Below are 18,183 nucleotides of genomic sequence, written 5' to 3'. Positions count from 1 at the left end.
AGTCACTCAGTCCGAGTGTCCACATAAGGTTGTGCTATGCTACATAGCTTATCTGGTAGCAGTGACTTCAGAGGTACTACATTGAAGTATGCAAGAAGAAAATTTTGTCCTGGGTTCTGTTCTCAGAATCTTGTGTAGGCCCCAGAAGCATATAAAGCTGGCATTTACACTTGTTTGATACAACTCTACCCCTTCGTTCCACAGAATTTACCTCAGACGAGTGAGAATCCAGTCAAGTACAGACTAATCCCAGTCCTGAACATGATGGCTGAAGAGTTGCTGGACTGGATCGTATAGGGCTTATTCCAAAAAAAAAAAAAAAGAAAGAAAAAAAGACAAACCCAACAACCCAACAGTTCTGCTGACATAGGTTGGATTTTTGCCTGAGGGAGACCTACAAGGTTTGACACTTTGTGAATCAAAAGTGAAATTGTTGGGGTGAGCTTCCCATTTTCTTAAACTAAACTTGCCAACACTCACATCAAAAACAACATTCCAGACAGAACCAGTTTGCCTTCCTGTCTTAGTCAGAACCCATCAGAGAGGATTTTGTCAAAGCTTTCCAAGATCCTGGTGGCTAATAAGCTGGATGTAAAAAGGGCAAAGGGGCAGCCAACAGGCCTTCCCCTGCCCCTACCAGTGCAAAAGGGATGGGTGAGATATCCCTGCTGTTGTTCAGCTGTTGGTTAACAGAAGAAGCTGTTTTCTATTTGGGCTTGAACTGGTTGAGCAGCCCTGTCTGCAGCTGTATCATGTTACACACTGTTGTGCAATGCCATCTTCTCTTGCAAACAATGACAGGAGCAACCTAAATCATGAAACATAAGGACTATAATTAAAGAGGGGAAAGTGCTTATTTTGCATTCAGATACCCACAGCCAATTCAGATTAGCTGAACCAGCAAGTTGCTTGGCACGGGCTTAATGAAGATAACATTTGCACTGGACTAAATGATGGTTGTTTTACCCCACTGTCGGCCAAGATGGAGTAGTGTAATTTGACTAATGCTGTCAGGTTCAGGTCTTGGGCAGTTCTCTTCCCTCTTGACAGGCAGTAGGATTCACACCATGAACAGGACCCTTGCAGTCGAAGATGCTGCTTCAGGTTTCAAGACCATTAGCACTCAGGGGAGCTCAAATCTAGGATGATGCTTCAGGTCCATTTCTTATGAGTGGAAATTCGCAGAGCTGCAAATCTGACAGTTTCTGCTGACACTGCCAAGTCTAGCTCTATGCCCAAGATTTCCATGCTGGGCTTACCCTCTTCACACTGTTTGGCAGGTTTATGCATCCATGCAGCTTGCTGCTACAGTTGGCTGTGAAAAGTGGAAGCCCGCCACCAGGAATTCTGAATTTAGTCTGTGACTGTGCAAAGCCCCTTAATGCTGTGCACATGGAAAGTGTTCCTCACCTCTCCTACTCTCTCCCTTCCCCCTCATTTCTTAAAAAAAGAGCCCACACAATTTTAAAGATCTGATATTTCTTTCAGATTTTTCTTGCTGGAGGTCTTCCTTGGGGAACCCAGATTAGTAGCTTACTCAGGCATTAATGGAACAGCAGCTGTTTAATGTTAAACAAAGAGAGATTTTCTTCCAACTGATTGCTAGATATTGAGTTAAATAAGAATTAATTAAAAATAAAGGCCCTGCTTCCCTTTTAATTTGCAGCTCTCACCCTGGTGTGCATCTCCACAGGATTCAGTTGAGTTTTATGATTTACACCACAGTTATCAGGACTACAAAAATTCTAAGTAGACCAAAAAAATGTGAATGTTCTTTTGTTACTGTCTTGGGACTATAAAACCATATACCTACAGGATCTTTAGCTGACCATAGAGATGTCTGGTGGGGGAGGAAAATAGCCTAAGTTTAAAATGTAAAATAGGGGGAAGATGAATCAGCACAATTTTGATGTTGGCTGCACCACCCTTCTGTTCTAACCATACATTTTCACTTTTCTCTTGCTGTAATCGTTCTCTGCATGTACTTACAATTACTTTACACATCACCGAATGCTAGAAATGATACAAGTTACACTTCCCTATATCAGTGAAACCCACATCTTGCTAATTTATATTGGATATGAAGATAATTACCCATGACTTTCAGTAAGTAGGTCAACAGTTTTAGTTTATGGAGAGTTCTGCAAAATATTGATGATAAAACACTGCAGCATCTGTACTGCTGGTTGCATAGTGAACATGTTCTTGTCCTGTTGCTCTCCAAACCCCTGTATTATCCCTTCCCACAGCCATCCCATCAGAGCCAAAAGCTTATCTATCTGAAGAGTCAGGCAGCTCTGCAAATAGGAAGACATTGCATGATATTGAATAACAGCTCTGTTTCCCCACACGCATGCATTTTTCCATTAATCCCTCATTCCTTTACCTTGTTCTCACAGAGGGAAAGTTCAGGCATTTCAGCCTTGAAAATGGCTCTTTGGTGCTCAGGTAGCTAGATTTGAGGCACAGTGAGTTATTTTGCATCATTAAGGCTGGGGGCTTTGCTTACCAAGAGAATATAGTATCATATTTTGCTGACTGCAGTATCACTCAGACATGAGACAGTGCTGCTGCAGCAAGCTCCTTCTCCAGCCCAGAAGCACTTGCACTCACCCACTTTCCCTCAAGGTCCCACAGGCAAGCTGTTCTTTAACCTGTTCACCTTTGTGCATTTCCTAGGACAAGAAACACAGGACCTCTAAGACAGCATAGCCTGACTCCTACTTAGCTTTGCCACAGGCTTTGGGTGGGAACAGTGAGGATTTTGTATGCTAATGAGTCCTTAATTGCACCTGCATGTAGACTCCTCCTTCCACCAGCTTAGCCCAGCTCACAGCCCTCAGTTCATCATGTGCCTGCCTGTATAGCAGCTAACCAGCCTTAGGTACCTACAGAGAGAAGTTTATTTACCTCTGGGACTATTTCAAGGCTATAAGGCCTAACTGAGCCTGGGCAGGAGGATGGTCTGTGGAGGCCGGGGAGGATTTGCAGGTGGGGTTAACAGGGTTAGCCCAGTGCTTCTTTGCTATTAGGGCTGTCCCAGGTTGCTTCTCTGTCTTTGGTCAAGCAATGAGGCAGCAGCTGGTGCAACCCACCATTTTCACTATAGCCATATCTAGCCAGGAAATAGAGTTTGAGTTTAGCTTGACAGGCTGGTCCTTGCTTTTCCTTTAGGCAAGATGGAGGTGGGAAGCAAGTAGTGCTCCTAGTTTCTACCCTCTCTCTCATAATGGGACAAGGTATAATTTGAGCTAATGCTCTGTCTGCCTACAGGAGCAGGTGTCTCTTCTCTCTCTGCTTTGTGCTTCTCTGACTCTGCAGATATTGTTGTCAGACTAACTTAAAAAAGTGCATTGTTCATTTTTGCTTTTCTTAAGTTCATATACAATCATTCTTTCTGTTGCTTTAAAAAAAAGCTGCTTTGGGAATATTTAGACTTAGGCTGATGCTTCCCACATCTGACTTTGATTCTCTATGATGCTGCATAAGGAGCAGCAGCTACTTATGGAGTACACAAGGAAGGCTTTCTAGCAGCTGCTGGTGTCACCCCTGCAAAGATCCTGGGAAAAGCATTTCCATGGATCACAGTGCCCTGTTGGATGGAGGAGCAGTTATGTATTTGATACTTCTCCCAAAGTCATGTATTTACAAAGTTGTATGCTGATATCAAATGCTTGGTAACTTAAGAAGAAGGAATTGTATGTTATACTGGTGTATTCTTCTTTTTCCTCCATGTCTTCCCTTCCCTTCCTCTAGGTTACATGTCCCTTTTCTATTTTAACTCTATACTGTCAAAAGACATTTGAAGCAGGTCATTCTGTTTTTCAGTCTTCAGTGACTCCAGTCAAGTTCAAAGAGTTATTCTCTTTTGCTTGCTGAAGTCTGTCCTTTCTTTTTCTTGCCCCCTCCCCCTTTTTTGGAGTCAAATTTATGGTTGCCTCTCCAGAGAGTATGAAAGTTTCTCTTATTATTATTTTAAGTACACAATGTAACTGCCGTGGTGTCCCACTTCCTGGATGACATTGGCAACCTTATGTGTGGCTACTGACATTTCAAGAGAACCATCTTATACAGGCTGTCTGTGTTTGGCTAAATTTAGCAAGCCACGGATCAAGTGGCAAGCATGTTCCACCCTGAAACCTATTTTAGGTAGGAACTCAGCACAGACACCAAGAGGTTAAAAAGTTGTGTGGGAGAGAAGAGGGAAAAAAAAAAAAAAGACAAGAAGCAAAATATTTTGCAAGAATTGTTGCTATGTTCTAAGCTTCAGCTCTTGAACACTGAGTCTCTGAATCACATTCACTGGGGAAACAGCTGCAGCTGTTTAAGATGCTACTGCTCCTCAGCTGTTTGTTACCCTCTTTTTGCAGGCTGGGATCTTAGCACAAACCTTTCTTAGCAGTTTAAGCTTAATGTACCAGCCTCTGGCCTGCAGCAGATAAGACATGGGCATATAGTCCTTTCTGTTAACTTTGCTGTGGAGCATGGTAGTCCCTGGAAGAGGGCTGGGATGGGCGCTGATATTATAAGCAGGCACAGCAAGTTTCTGTAATGGGTTTGTAAGGGCTGCGTTTATGCATACTGTGTGCCTGAGAGTACCAGCCATACTCTGGTGTCCTGAATAATGAAATATGTTCTACAGTTCAGTTGCAACTGGGTTAGTTGAAATTGTTTTTGAAAATTGATTTGGCTAAATCACAGAGAAAGCCTGGTGTGGACATGCTGATCTGTAATTAATTGATGAATATTAACCAGATAAAAACCAGTTGTCAGCTCACATAAGTGCATTCATATGGGTTTGTGCAGGTTTAGCCAAACAGTTCAAACTCTGTTTTGATTCAGCCACTTCTAGACCCAGTTTATTACCTTCTATAAAAGCATATGTTAGCAAAAAGAAGGTGCAATGTCCTCCCAAACAAAGGCGTACCACCATGTGCCCATCTTCCCCCTGCAGTGAGGGCCGTCCTGGGACAGAAGATGCAAAGCAGACTGCCTCCCTGGGACTGCTGCCAGCAGCTGACTCAAGGCAAAGTATCTTGGGGACTGACTGTAAAGGATAAGAGCCGCACCCGGGCTGGTTAAATAGCACACCTGGTGCTGTCTGCTGCTGCAGCAACTGGGCAAGAAATTGGTGTTTGCTGGCATAACCCCCTGACAGTGTGCCCGTAGCTCACCTGGGCCTCAGCTGCAAGCAGAGGTCATATGGCTTTGAGGTCTCATATTGCCCCAGCGTGTGCAGGTGGGGAGAGCTGGGCGCCTGGCACAGGTTGTCTTCTTCCCTGCTGGAGAATGGGAATGGAGGAGGATGCAACTAGGCTGGGGGCAGCTGAGTCACAGGCTGATTCCTGCTTTACTCTTGGGGCAATGTGCTACTTTGTATCTGAGCAAGTAACTCAGCCTTTCTGACTGAGTGCTACTGCAGCTATTTGCAGCAGCCTGTTCGTTTGTGTCATTTTTGCCTGAGGATCCAGAGGTATGTTAGCATGAGGAAAGGGACAGCTGGTTTCTACAAGGGATGCTGGACTGGGAATCCGGAAATGTAGGAAATTCCTAGCTGTGCTGCCAGCCTCAGTTTCACCTAGAAACCAAGTGGTGGTAACAGTTACCCAGTCATGAAGTTTGAGCTCAGTAATATTGAATGCTGTTTAAGAGGAGTATTCATGAGGCTATCACTTGTCATATGTGTTTATTACCAGCACCAACATTTAATGAAAAGGAAATAATCTGGGGATCTAACAGACTTTTCATCATGTAGCTTGCTTTTTTGCTCTTTCACTGAACTCAAGTCAATTGGCAAAATAGTTCAGGATCTTCTGCATTAGCTGTTACTGTAGTGTGAAAATAAGCACTATGAAGATTTTTAAATATTTTAATATCATGGTCGCAGGGAAAAGAAGAGGGTGTGCCTTTTTTTGTTAGGATGCACTAAACATGCCTCTATTATTTTTATTAAATGTTAACATGGTTCTGACCAGCCTGAAAGGCATCCTGGCAATGGGGAAACTAATGAAGTAAGTGATTTTGGTGCTGAAAGTTTGAGAGGTGCTTTCCTAAGCGTTCAGTGCTCCTCTTTTTCACAAAAGGCATGAGAGCACTCAGTACTCAGCTCTAAAACATCTATATCCTCCATAAAAACAGAGAAGTCCATGTTTAGCCATCTTGGTATTCCTAAAGCTGAAGGGGGGGGGGGGGGGACCTGAAAGAAAGCACACTTAATGCTTTCTTTGGAAAAAACAGAGTAAGTATTTCTCCTAAACCTCTCAAGCCATAAGAATCTGCCTTGAAAAAGAGCAGAAACCCAATTTAGTAGTGAAACTTTTGCAAGCAGTCTTAAAATCTAAACAAAAGAAGTTAAGACAGAATGAAACCTCTTCTTGAAAACGTCGTCTTGCCCTTATTCAGAGTGACACAGAGTGGAGTACAGTTTTCAGATCATACTCATCCTTCCCCATTTTCATTTCTGTGGATGTGAGCAGAAGTAGAAGGGGCCATTTCAGTCCCTGCTTGTGAGACTCAGTGTTAAAGAGGAGAAAGCAATACTTCAAGACTGCTTGGAAAGAGAGGGGAATTTAATTCCTACCTTAATCAGTGAAATGGGCTCTTTCCTATTGATTTCAGTGAATGCTGCAGCAGACACTAATAGACTGAAGTGAGATTGCAAATAGACTAAATCTTGCTAGAGCTGATTTTAGAGAGGAAATCTGCTGCCCACCATTTATGTTAGTAGTAAGAAACGAATAAGGTCCCTAATGCAACTTGAAAGGTGGAAATACTTGAACCTCTGCCCCAAGCATGCTTGTGACAGGCCAGAGGGATTTCAGCTGGCTGGTAACTTTTCAAATATGAAAGGACTGAGAAGAACAGATAAAATGATGGTGCCCTTTTAATGACAGAAGAAAGCTGTTCTAATGGCTAACTGCTGGTGAACGTACAGTCTAGCTCCTCCTTCTCCTCTATTCCTCCTCCTTGACCCTGAAGGGAGCTACTCAGGGAGCCAAAAATTAACCCAGCACTCCTCACACTCCCAACTTTGGTTTTGGAGCAGGATCAGCTCCATGAACCCGCTTACTGTGTGATGGCAGGGTTAGCAGTGCTGGCTTGCGGGAGAAGGGCAGCTGTGAACCAGCGGGATGCAAGAAGACAGCAGGTAAGAGCTAGCAATTTGAGGGTGATCCTCAGAAAAAGTCTGGCGACTCTTGTGCTGGCAGTTGAAGCTGTTATCCAAAAGAATATGGGCTTGCTGCAGTTGGTAGGCGGTTGTATTAATGCCTGGTATTACCGAGTTTGCTAGTATACCAGCCTATAAATGGGATGGCTTGGGAGCGGATATGCGTCATGCTCAGCTGTCCCCGTTGTAGGGCAGTAATCTCTGGCACAGCCGCAACTGGTTGGACCCTCCAGTCCTACAGCAGGAATAGCTGGAGCCTCTGTCAAGGTTTGTAGAGGCTTTTAAACAAGTATGAATTTGGAAAGGGACATGAGAATGCAAATATATTGCTCTGTTTTGTTTGATCATTGCTGTGTTCACAGAGGGGGAAGAAAAAAGGAATTTATACATTCTTTGCAAGGGATGGAAGGAGCACCTTATTCAGCTACCAAATCCGCTTCTAACGGAAACTTGCCGCTCCCTAAATTTTTGGCTGGCTGCTGAGGTCAGAAGGGATAACAGTAGTGCTAGAGTTATAGCATTTGTTCTGGTTACTGAGGAGGGAGCTCTGTCTTGTTAACATAGGTTGAAATCATCTCATGCTGTGGACACAGATGATTTTTAAGTCATTAACACTTCAGTGATGAATATCTTCTCGCACATTAAAGTCCTAGAAAAATGGCATTGATAAAAATCAAGAGGACTGCTTAACTGGAAACTTTCTATTTTCATGGCACTTGCACTGTGTTGGTGTATTACGTTAGATGCACACCAACAAGCAAGGGCCCAGTAGGACAAGTCATAAAGATTGTGGCCCAGTCCTTGTTGCCTCTTTTCAGAGGGCCCTTAAAGAGGGCTGTAGGCCATATCTAGTCTTCTGGTGATGGCAGAGCTGATGCCTGGGGTGGTAGGGGCTGCCAGGCTGCTCAGGAAAGCTGGTAATTGAGAGCAGCTTGTTGCCAGAAGATCTGTGCTTGTGGGCAGCTCCTCTCCCACATTGCAGGAGCTCTTGGGAAGTGATTTGCTCTGGTACTGCCAGTCCAGCACCATCCTCCTGGTGACCTAGGTGCGAAGCAGGGTGGGTGCAGGCTTTGCTTGCAGGGAACAAAGGCAGCATTTCTGAGAGAGGTTGAGCCAACTGCATGTATGCAGGTTGGCTCTTCCATCCATGCATGTTATGTTATGCTCAGGGAGAGTCTGGTGTATAGCACTCACATGTGGTGAGAAGAACTTGTGGCCTGTCTAGCCAGAAAGTTGGGCACCACGGTCCCAGAGCATGTAGCTTGCAAAGCCTCATTTGCTGGTAGTTTCTGCAGTTGTGGTAGAGGAGGGCCAAGTTTCAGGGAGGGAAAAAGTGGCCATGAGAACTTTTAAACCTCTAAAAAAAAAGACATAGACACTGCAATCTTTGCTATGACTCATCTGGGCTGTTATTTGAAAAAGGCAGGCTGAGCAGCCATGGACCATTTAGCTCAAGGGGAGCAGCACTCATTTGTGAACTTGCTGAAGGCCTGAAAGCAGAATTGGTGTAGGTGAGCAGTTCCCAAGCTGTGTCTCTGACCACTGATTTTCCTCTAACCACTGCCAGATGCAGCTCAGGGAGAGCTAGCAGGTCATGGTTGGCTAGTTTCTTCCCACCTGTTGTTTCCACTGCTACTAGACATGTTTGAGAAGTTAAAATCCAGCAAATACTTTCTCATTGTCATCTTTCTCCTGCAAACAAATAATGAAATAGTTGCAGGAATATCATTAGTTCCTAGATGGAAGGGCTTTGTGCTATGGTGAGTGTGGCAAGGGTGGGGTCTACGCGGAAAGCTTCTGTCTATATTATCCAAGCATGATGAGCTGAGATGATTTCAGTATGTTTCAGCAGTGTTTTCCCCCCACTTGGAACTTTATTCCAAATTTGCCAAGAGTCAGAGCACTGCAATGAACTGCAGTAACTCGTTCAATTACCTTCCTTCAATGAATAAGCCATGTTCCTGTGGGGACAAGCTGGGACATAAAAGTGCTGACAGATGAGTTCTGGTAAATCTTGCAGCATTGCTACCTCTTCTCTGGAGATTATGGACCCTCCGAGTCACAGCAGGAAGGAATGTGTCCCCTCAGCTCTTGCTGCAAACTGCTGAGGAGGGTAGGTTTGTCCTGTTTCACTTCCTGGGACCCTGAGCGGCCGTGGCTTGGGCATGTGCTCAGGTGCAGGGTGGGTAACCTCTGGCAGAGGAGTGCTGCTGTCCCCAGTCACCGCTGCTGTTTGCTCAGGGAATGTAAGTCAGGACGCCGAGTTGTGATAACACATCCCAAGTGATAAAGTGATTTTGTTGTTTGCCTGCTCATTTGGAGCCAGCTAGGTGTTCTGCCTTACCGTGCATTAAGGGTGTAGGCTGTTAATGAAATTAAAAAGGGACTTTGAATGGGCTGGGTCCAGGTGTCAGAGGGTTAAAAACAAAACAGTTCCAGTAGTTGCCCGAGTGAGAAAGTTGTATAACATCACCTTATACTGAGTAGACATCTTAGGCAGGCAGCCCTTTAAAATTTTGGTGCATAAGAGAAATGCCCATGCAACCATAACGCCGTTGTCCGTTTCAGGGCTTTTTATTTTTTTCCAGCCAAGCTTTTGCAATGGTGTATCGCCATCCTCAAGGCAGGAAAAACGATTACTTTTTTTTTTTTTTGGTGGTGGTGGTGGTGGTGGTGGGGGAACACCAGTGACAAGTCTAAGTAGGTTAACAGTGCCACCTCCTGGATAGCCACGGGAGGCAGGGATGTCCCTGGCTTTGCCACAGGCCTTACACTGACGTGTCCCGCGCTCATTAGGTGCTTGCAGCACAGCTCGAGTCTCCTGCAGCATCTTGCCAACTGCTAAATGGCATTGGGGCTGTAAAGAGAAAAATAAGCTGTAACTTATACCTAGGCAGCACAACAGCCAGAAAAAGGCTTTGGGATACAGAGGCTGGCCAAGGCAGGATTTTTCCACTTCATGGAAAAACCACAAGTCTGCAGTGTTTTTCATCTGAATGGGAAGAAAAGAGAAATCCTGTTTTGTTTATTTTTATTCCCTCCGCCCCCCAGTGAAGTGAAGGGCTCTAAAAATAAAATATTTTTACTCATAGTGGGGTAAGAAGGGATTCTCTTTGGTAAGGTCAGATCACTTGTTTAAATGCTGATATTTAAATTTCATAAAATGTTAATTAAACATTACAAAGCTATTTTGAAATGAAAAGCCTGGAGCACTGGCCCTGGAAGTTTTGATGCTGAAGGATTTCATGGATTTTATTTCTGTTAATTTCTAATGGAGGGGAATGCCTCTGTGAAGAGTCCGTCTCAGCACAACATTGTTTTCCAGCAGACTGTAAAGGTGAACTGGGTTCACGGCTGAGAAAAGGCCTAAGGCTTCCTCCTCAGGAGCAGGCTGGCTTTGCCGGCATGAAGGGCTGGCATGAAGGTACTTGGGGCCTCTTCCCTGGGCTCCCAGTTCCCGCACTAACACCCAGTAACACCAGCACCATGGCTGTAGCTGGGCAGCCCCCTTGGGGTTGCACTGACTGCGGCTACGAACGCCTCCTGAGCAGGGCCGGCAGGGCTGCCCTCCGCTGCAGAGGTGGGCTGTCAGCCGGAGAGCGGGAGCTTGCCTTCGGTCTGGGCCTGGGGTACCGCAACGGGAGAAAGGCAGTGGGCTGTCCCGCGGGAAAGCTGCAAAATATGATCTGAGCTTCAGAGGAGATTTTTGGTTCCTTTTTCAAAGCCTGGTTGGACTGGAATCACAACCTTATTTTTACTGCCGTGTTTGAGTTTCTGTGAACGTGAGTAGGATCCAGGGCTGCCTTGCACGTAGCTGGCATTCCCACAGCAGTTGAAACAGCTCGTAACCTCCCGCCTCATTCCCCCTGCTCCTGGCTACAGCGCTCATGACCCCTGCAGAGCCAGTGCAAGGAGTTAAAGCAGCAGAAAATGTGAGACAAACCCAGAAGTGAAGAGTTTCCTGCTGGTTCAGTTTCAGGAATGGACTTGCAGTGGGGTGACCCTGGCCTGAGCGCTGGGCTGAGGGAGGAAATGGGAACATGCAGTGGAGGCAGAGGGTATGAGCACGGCCTTTGTGGCCTCAGCACTTCCCTTGGGGCACTGTGTTTGGGTTGGCCTCTAATGCAGTAAAGGCAGGCCATCAGCACCAGGGTGGGTTTCCTGAAGCACATGAGCTGCTTCAGCATACCCTCAAGAGCACTTGGAGATGCCTGTGACCTTAGACGCTATTTTCCCTCTATAAGGAAATCCAGTTCATCTTTGCAGAGGTTCCAGTGACAGAGTGTTTTTGTTGTAGATGGCACAAAAAATATATTCACTTAGACAATACAGCTGACTAGTTTTCTAACCTTCCCTCTGTTGTACCACTTTGGCATATTCTTTGCATTTATGACTGTGTTTCCTAGAGTCCCACATCCTCCTTGCTTTCATCCCAACCAGTGGTGTTTTCTGTGGGTGTAGTCACTACTGAGGGAGCAGGAAAGAGCAGCCAGGAGTGGCAGGGACTTCTTGAAATGGCTTTGCCAAAAAGTCCTGTAGCATGGTAGTGCCTCCTGAATGGCTCTTTAGCCTGTGGTGGGGCAATGCAGAAACCTCAGCAACACGTGTGACATAAGGAATGCTGTGTCCTGGTCCCTCAGCCTTTCAGCTGTGCTGAAGGACTTATGGTATGAACCAGGCCAGGGAACTGACTGAGCCTAAAATAAGTAAATAAAGCTGCAGCATAATTCCAGTGTGTTGACACAACTGGGAATTCCTTTGGCCGGTTTTGCTGCTGAAGCTCCTGTATTGTCAAGGTGCAGTTTAATAGTTTCAGACTTCCTTCAGAATAGCTGGTGAGTGAGTCTTCTTCCTACCAATGTGTACCCCTTTGCTGCTATGTGTCCCCAACCTGTGTGTGGGAAACTCCTCCATTTAATCCATCCTTTAGCCACCACCCTTTTTAGGCAAACTGCTTTGCATGGTCTGGCTGCCTCCTTTGAGAATGAGCAGATCTTCCAGCATTTATGTTCTGTTTTTTGGCTGTGCCACCAGTGTTTGGAGTTTCATCCTAAATGGGAGGTAAAAAATACAGAGAACTTGCAGAAACAATATCTTGCAACCCTAATGGAGTTGTCAGTTGGGGGAAGATCTGCACAGACAGACTGTAATTGCAGTCAAGCCAACATAGAAAAATTTCCCTGAACAGTCACAGGTGAAAAGAGATGTTTTTTTTTGCCAGAGAATACTGCTGTGTGGTAAACCCCAAGGTATCTAAGAGTCTGCTTGAATCTAAGTTTCTTATCTTGGTGATGCTTGGTTTTGTGTCCATGTCGCTTTTTTTTGTTGGCCTGTAAATGCCAGAGTCACAGCAAGTTACCACTGTAGACAGGACTCTGATGGATCTGTGTGAGCAAGCAGCAGTGGCTTGGAGGTGAAAAATACTGCAATGTTGTTTCCTTGCCATGTTCTATAATTGTGATACCAAAGCTCATCTTAGTAGTGGCTTTAGGCCTGTTTATCTGTATGCATCATCCACAAGCAACTGATGTATTTATAAACTGTCTTTCATGTCTTTTGTCATGTGTTTATCCTTGGAGATGTTGATAAAAGAGGTGGAAAAAGTGTTATGTATTCCTGATCTGGATCTGCAGTTCCTAATGTCCAGGAAAACTTTGAATTTGAAACTCCTTTCCTGTCTCTTAGGGAACAGATCAAGCTATGAATAATAAATACAAGCTTTGGGGCAAAAATATTTTTCCATTCATAAAATTCAACAGTAAAGGCTGGGTAGTAATTTCTCAGCCTGCTACAAAGCTATGGTAACTCCATGTTGTGACCAGAAAGCTACTGACATCTTCGTCTTTTGCTGTGCCACAGTTAACATGTAAGTTGGTTCAGTTTTGATTTTTATCTAGATAGAACAAAGATGTCTCCAGCTAACTGATGCAGATTGGTTTAGTTACCAATCTGAGTAGTCTGAACTTGAAAAAATAAAGGCAAAGGAAAAATCTTTCTTCTTTTATGTTGGCTTCTCTCTCTTGGCTTTTAGAACGGGAAATAGCTGGGGCATAACTTCAATCAATCAAGTTGAAAGAACATGTGAAAGTTGTGGGCATTGTGTTTTGGGCTGAATTAAAAGCTCTTGTGCAGGCACTGAAGTTTCCATTTCAGGGATGATGGGGAGAGAGAGTAAGTTACTGGCATCCTATGAGTTGATGTTGTTCTGATCCTAGTTATTCATGTTTCAGCACCCAAATGGTCCTGTGGGTGCCCAGGCAGAACACTGTGCTGGGAGGGAGGTGGGGAGGAGAGGTAAATCACCATCAGCACTGCGATGCAAGGGATGAGGGGGGATCTCTGATTTGGGAGCTCTAGTAAAAAGCATCTCAAGTATTAAGTAGGGAAACCTGATTATGACTTGCTCCTCTCCTGCCCTGGAACAGCCTATTGTTTTTCTAACTGATGTTTTAAGGTGGTAAAAGGTGGTGAAGCATTGCAAGGGGCAAGAGAGTATCCTTGTTTAAAGTACCTGTTTTTCAAGGCAAAGCTGTGTCAAACTGGGGAGAAGCAAATCAGCACAGAGAAGAATAATCTGTGCATTTTATCACTCTGCTACCCCCAGCTGTAAAACTTACCATAGGAAAGCTAATAAAATGGGAGCCACACAAGCAAACAGAGGGCACCGGATTATTGGTAAATATTTATTTTGGCTCTGGTGGAGCTGGTCTCTTGATCAAAGCGGCTGGAGTTTGAACTTCTTTTAAGTTGTTCCCTACTCAGCCTGGGAGTGCCGTGCTCTTGCACTGATGGCGTCAGTAGCCTCTGTGCAGCTGAGTGGAAGAAGGCAGATAGCAGGAGGGAGAAAGAAAGTATGTGAGAGGCTATTTTACTGTAGTGCAAGACAACAGTAGCTTATATTTCCTTTGCCAGTTTCAGCCTGGTTTAGGAAAACAACCTAAGGCTTATTGTATAGCTAGATAGTACAGGCATTATTGCAAGGCCAACAAGGGATGTTTTACCACCTTGCAAGCTTATGCCTGGCAGGCTGAATAGCTCAGTGATCCTTAGCAACAAAATGCCCCACTGGCAGAAATCCTTCTGAACCTCAGACTGGGTCCTTTGCGAACATCTTCTCTGTCTGCTCTCTCTCTCTCTCTCTTTTCTTTTTTTTCCTTCAGGATTTCAGGATTTGCCTCTTTCACCCATCTGGACATGCTTGAATCCTGTTTGGCAATTAGTTTCCTGGCTGATAGACATTGCTCCTGTCTGAATCTTTCAGGCTCATTGGTTGGTACCTGCGGGGTACCCATCTCTTGATGAATGTGGCACTTTCACTCAATCTCAGTTGCTGGGCAAATAAAATACTCTTTAGCTTCTGAGAGCAGGTAATATGGGTGCGAACACAGCAGTGTTATGGAGGCAGAGGGAGCAGAAGGCTTTAAGGGCTCATGAGCAGGCTCTTTTTATGCAAACATTCTGTTTTTTACTTTGTAGGTTAAGAGTAGAACAAAAGCAGCTTTACTTCTTTTTTTTTTTGATTGTTTTCTCCCCTTTTTTGTCCCTTCTGTATTTTTTTTTTTTTTTTTTTTACTTTACACTCTGGGGAGACTGTAGACATCAGTGTGCTTGAGAATAGGTCCAGTTTAAGGCCAGCACCCTGTGCATTTGAACTAGAGAGGTCTGTGAGACAGCTGGGGGAAAGACTGATTGTATCTGTTAATACAGCAGCTTTCGACACTAGGTTAGGACAGTGTCATAAAAATGTATAGTCCCTGCCACAAAGAACTTTGTATAAAGAAGACAGAAGAGACCAGGTGGAGCAGTGAGGGAAGAGAATAGACAGCAGGAAGCTAAGCCTGTCGGTTTAACTCTGCAGAGAACTACTTCTTCATAATACAAATTTTTATGACTCTTATTTTTAAATCAGTCCACATTATCCAGACAGAGGTAGGCCAGAATAGTTATTTTGGCGGCCTCCCTGGAGATGTGGGTATTGAGGGAAACTAGAGCAATTTGGAAGGCTGGCAGAGCAATTCAAGCAGGACTCTTCTCTCCCTGTCCCAGGGGACTGTGTACGGCTTTCCATCCTTGTACCTTCCACAACCAGCTCTCTCACACCACATGAGGAAGTTGCTGCATCTCTCACTTGAGGTACAGAAGGGTTTTCCTGTTGTGTGGTGGTTGAATGGTCTTCCCATTGTCACATTCATCTGGCAGAGAACTGTCCTCCAGGAGAATCCCATCCTATTACTGCACAGAAAACTGGGTCTCTGCAGTGTACAGCCACGTAATGCTGGATGGGCAAGAGCTGGATTTTGGGTGGATTTTTACACAGATCTAGGGACACACTGGCATAGAGAGATGGTGGGTGCTCTGTTCATGTCTGGCAATCTTGAACTTTGCCTGCCAGAGATGCTTTGTGAAGGACAGGTGTGGCTCAAGTGTCTGTGACTAGGCTGTGCATAACATAGCAGAAACATTGCAGTAGCTGTTTCATCTGTTTTAACTGGTTATTGATTGTATTTTTAGTGTGCTGATCATTTTGTGTGCCTGAGCCCTGTGGGAGCTCCTAGTGGCTGGAGTCTTGTCCTGTCCATCTCAGTGAGGCTTTTCTCGGTCCTTGAAAGGTTCGTTCAGAAGAATGAATTAAAAAGACTGGGGTCTGTACTTTAGGCAGATCCTTCATCATATTTCCTTGCACAAAAATTGGGTGTGGAGATACTTTCATGCTTTCCTTCCCTGTCCTGAGAAAAGCTGAAACAAAACTTGACTTTTGTTGGAATTGCACACTTTGGATGTCCTGTTTGCCTTACTCCCTCTGTCAGGCTGCTGAACACTAGCAGAGGAATAAAACAGAGTCATTCTGGGACTATTTTAGGGCTACACTGGACAGTGCAGAAGAAGATGGCTGAAAAACTTGATCTTTATGGAAAGAATAGCACCTTCCAAAGCAACAAAAGTAACAGCATGAAGATGTTTCCAATTCAGGGGGTCTTGCCTGGAAGGGCTCTGGGCACAGCATGTGGCCGTGAAGCCTACTTGTGTCTCATCTTCCTGACTTTGAGGAAAGTTGGATGGAAGTCCTTGTTTCTGCAAAATCCAACTTCCTCCTCGCTAGGGCTGCAAACCCCTGGAGGATGCTGGTCTCACCTTTGCAAAGCTGAGCTGTATTCAGAGCCTGGATGTTGCTTCAGTGCCCTTATTTAGCTTTTCAAGGCTATTTCAGAAAGGCAACTGCAATAACTGCCAAATGTGTTTGAATTCAGGTGTAATAGTGCCTAAATACCTCAGACCTTCTGGGACATCAAGAGATATATTAGCTGTGCTGGGATCGAGGAAGATGAGCCCTGTTTTTGTTGCTTGACCATGCACAACAGTGTCTGATCAGGAACAGGGACTCAAGGAAAAATCTGAGGTATTTCTTAGGCTGAAGGGACAGAGCCCCTTTTTAATTTAGAGAGCGACTGAGGCCTTGAGTTGCTAATCTCTGAATGATGTTTAGACAAGGAAGCTCCATGGCTCTGTGGTATGACAAAGTGTCCTGCTGTGATGAAAGATCCAGTTTAATCCTTGAAGTGTGGGTTTAAGATTTAGTCTTGGTTCTTCAGGCTAATTGCAACAAAAAAGAGCAAACAATGTTTGTGATAGGAAGCCAAATACTGTTCAGCTGGTGCTGGGAATGAGACTCTGTAATAAGTGTTTGTGTGAGGTGGGCAGTGAGGGGTCAGTGATGGAAGATCTTGAGTGACAGAAGTCTGTCACTTTTGAGATGAAATTCCCCCTTCTTGGTCAGCTAAGACCTCCTGCAGCAGCTCCTGGCCCAGATGCTCCAGGGGACCCCCTACACCATGTGGAGGTGAAGGCTGGCTTGTTTGCCGCTGTGGGCCTGGAGGCCTCTCCAAGCATGGTCCAGAGTGTAGGAACCTTCTGAATTTGACTAAGAACAACTTGGCTACTATGGGATCGATTTTGAGTGGAAGTGTTTAAACTAGCTCCCTTCCCTTGGGTTTGTTTTTCATCTGGCAAGTCTTTCATCAGATAACAGACAAAGCAGCTCGGTGGCAGGCTTATTAGGATTTTAGTCATGCTTTTGTTCTGTGGTTGAGGTGGAATGGAGTTGAGCAAGTGGACTCTTGTGTGAGTGTTAACTGCTAAATGCATTTTTGTTAGTTTCTTCTTGAGGTCTGGCTCTTCTGATGTTTTGTGGGAATCATGGAGGGAATGATAAATCTGATGAGCTACTGAGGTGAGGAGAAATAGTAGACATAATCAGGCTTGTATCTGGATTGTGATACCCTTTTCTTAGTTATGAACAGCTAAAACATAGCAACTATGGTGACTTGTGCAAACTGTTTCCAACACAGCATCAGATCATCATAGTTGAACCTTGATCTGGGGAGTGGTGGACACAGCTGTGATGAGACCACTGGCCTTTCCCCCCCCCCCCTCCAGATCAGGGTTTAATTAAATTGGGCTGAAACTACAGTATGTTAAATGTGCTCTGTCCCAGTTTGTGGTGCTTGCTGATTCATGTTCAGCAATGGTAAGCCTGCCTAACATGAACCAGGCCTCCAAGACTTTCTCATCATTGTTGGGATGGTGAGTGAGAGCTGCACCATGCACATGGGAGACAAGAGACTATCCCATGCCCTCTAGCTGTTGGCTGCTCTGCCATCTTGGTCATCTGCACAGCAGGGATGCTTTTGTTGCTCAGGAATTTGTTTTTACCGCAAGTATGTGGGTGTGTAGGACAGAGATCACGTGCCAGAGCTCCTGTGTGACCACAGCCCCTGCTGCCCTTGCCATACATGATGAGCCTCTCTAGACAAGGCATGCAGCCTTGTGCTTGCTACCTTCCCTTGTAAGCTGGTACTCATCTCCAGGACCCTCCTGTGGCTCTGTTTCCTGTCCCTTTCTCTCCAAATTGGCACACAACCCCAATCCTGATCCTTCCCCTATGCTTCCAATCCCCCAAACAGGTCACCAGTTTCATGGTTTCCAGCCCAAGATGCTAACTGGGTGCACTACCCCGT

This window comes from Apteryx mantelli, chromosome 2 (genome assembly GCF_036417845.1).
Source record: "Apteryx mantelli isolate bAptMan1 chromosome 2, bAptMan1.hap1, whole genome shotgun sequence".
Taxonomy (NCBI): Eukaryota; Metazoa; Chordata; class Aves; order Apterygiformes; family Apterygidae; genus Apteryx; species Apteryx mantelli.
Note: the sequence above shows the minus strand (reverse complement) of the source record.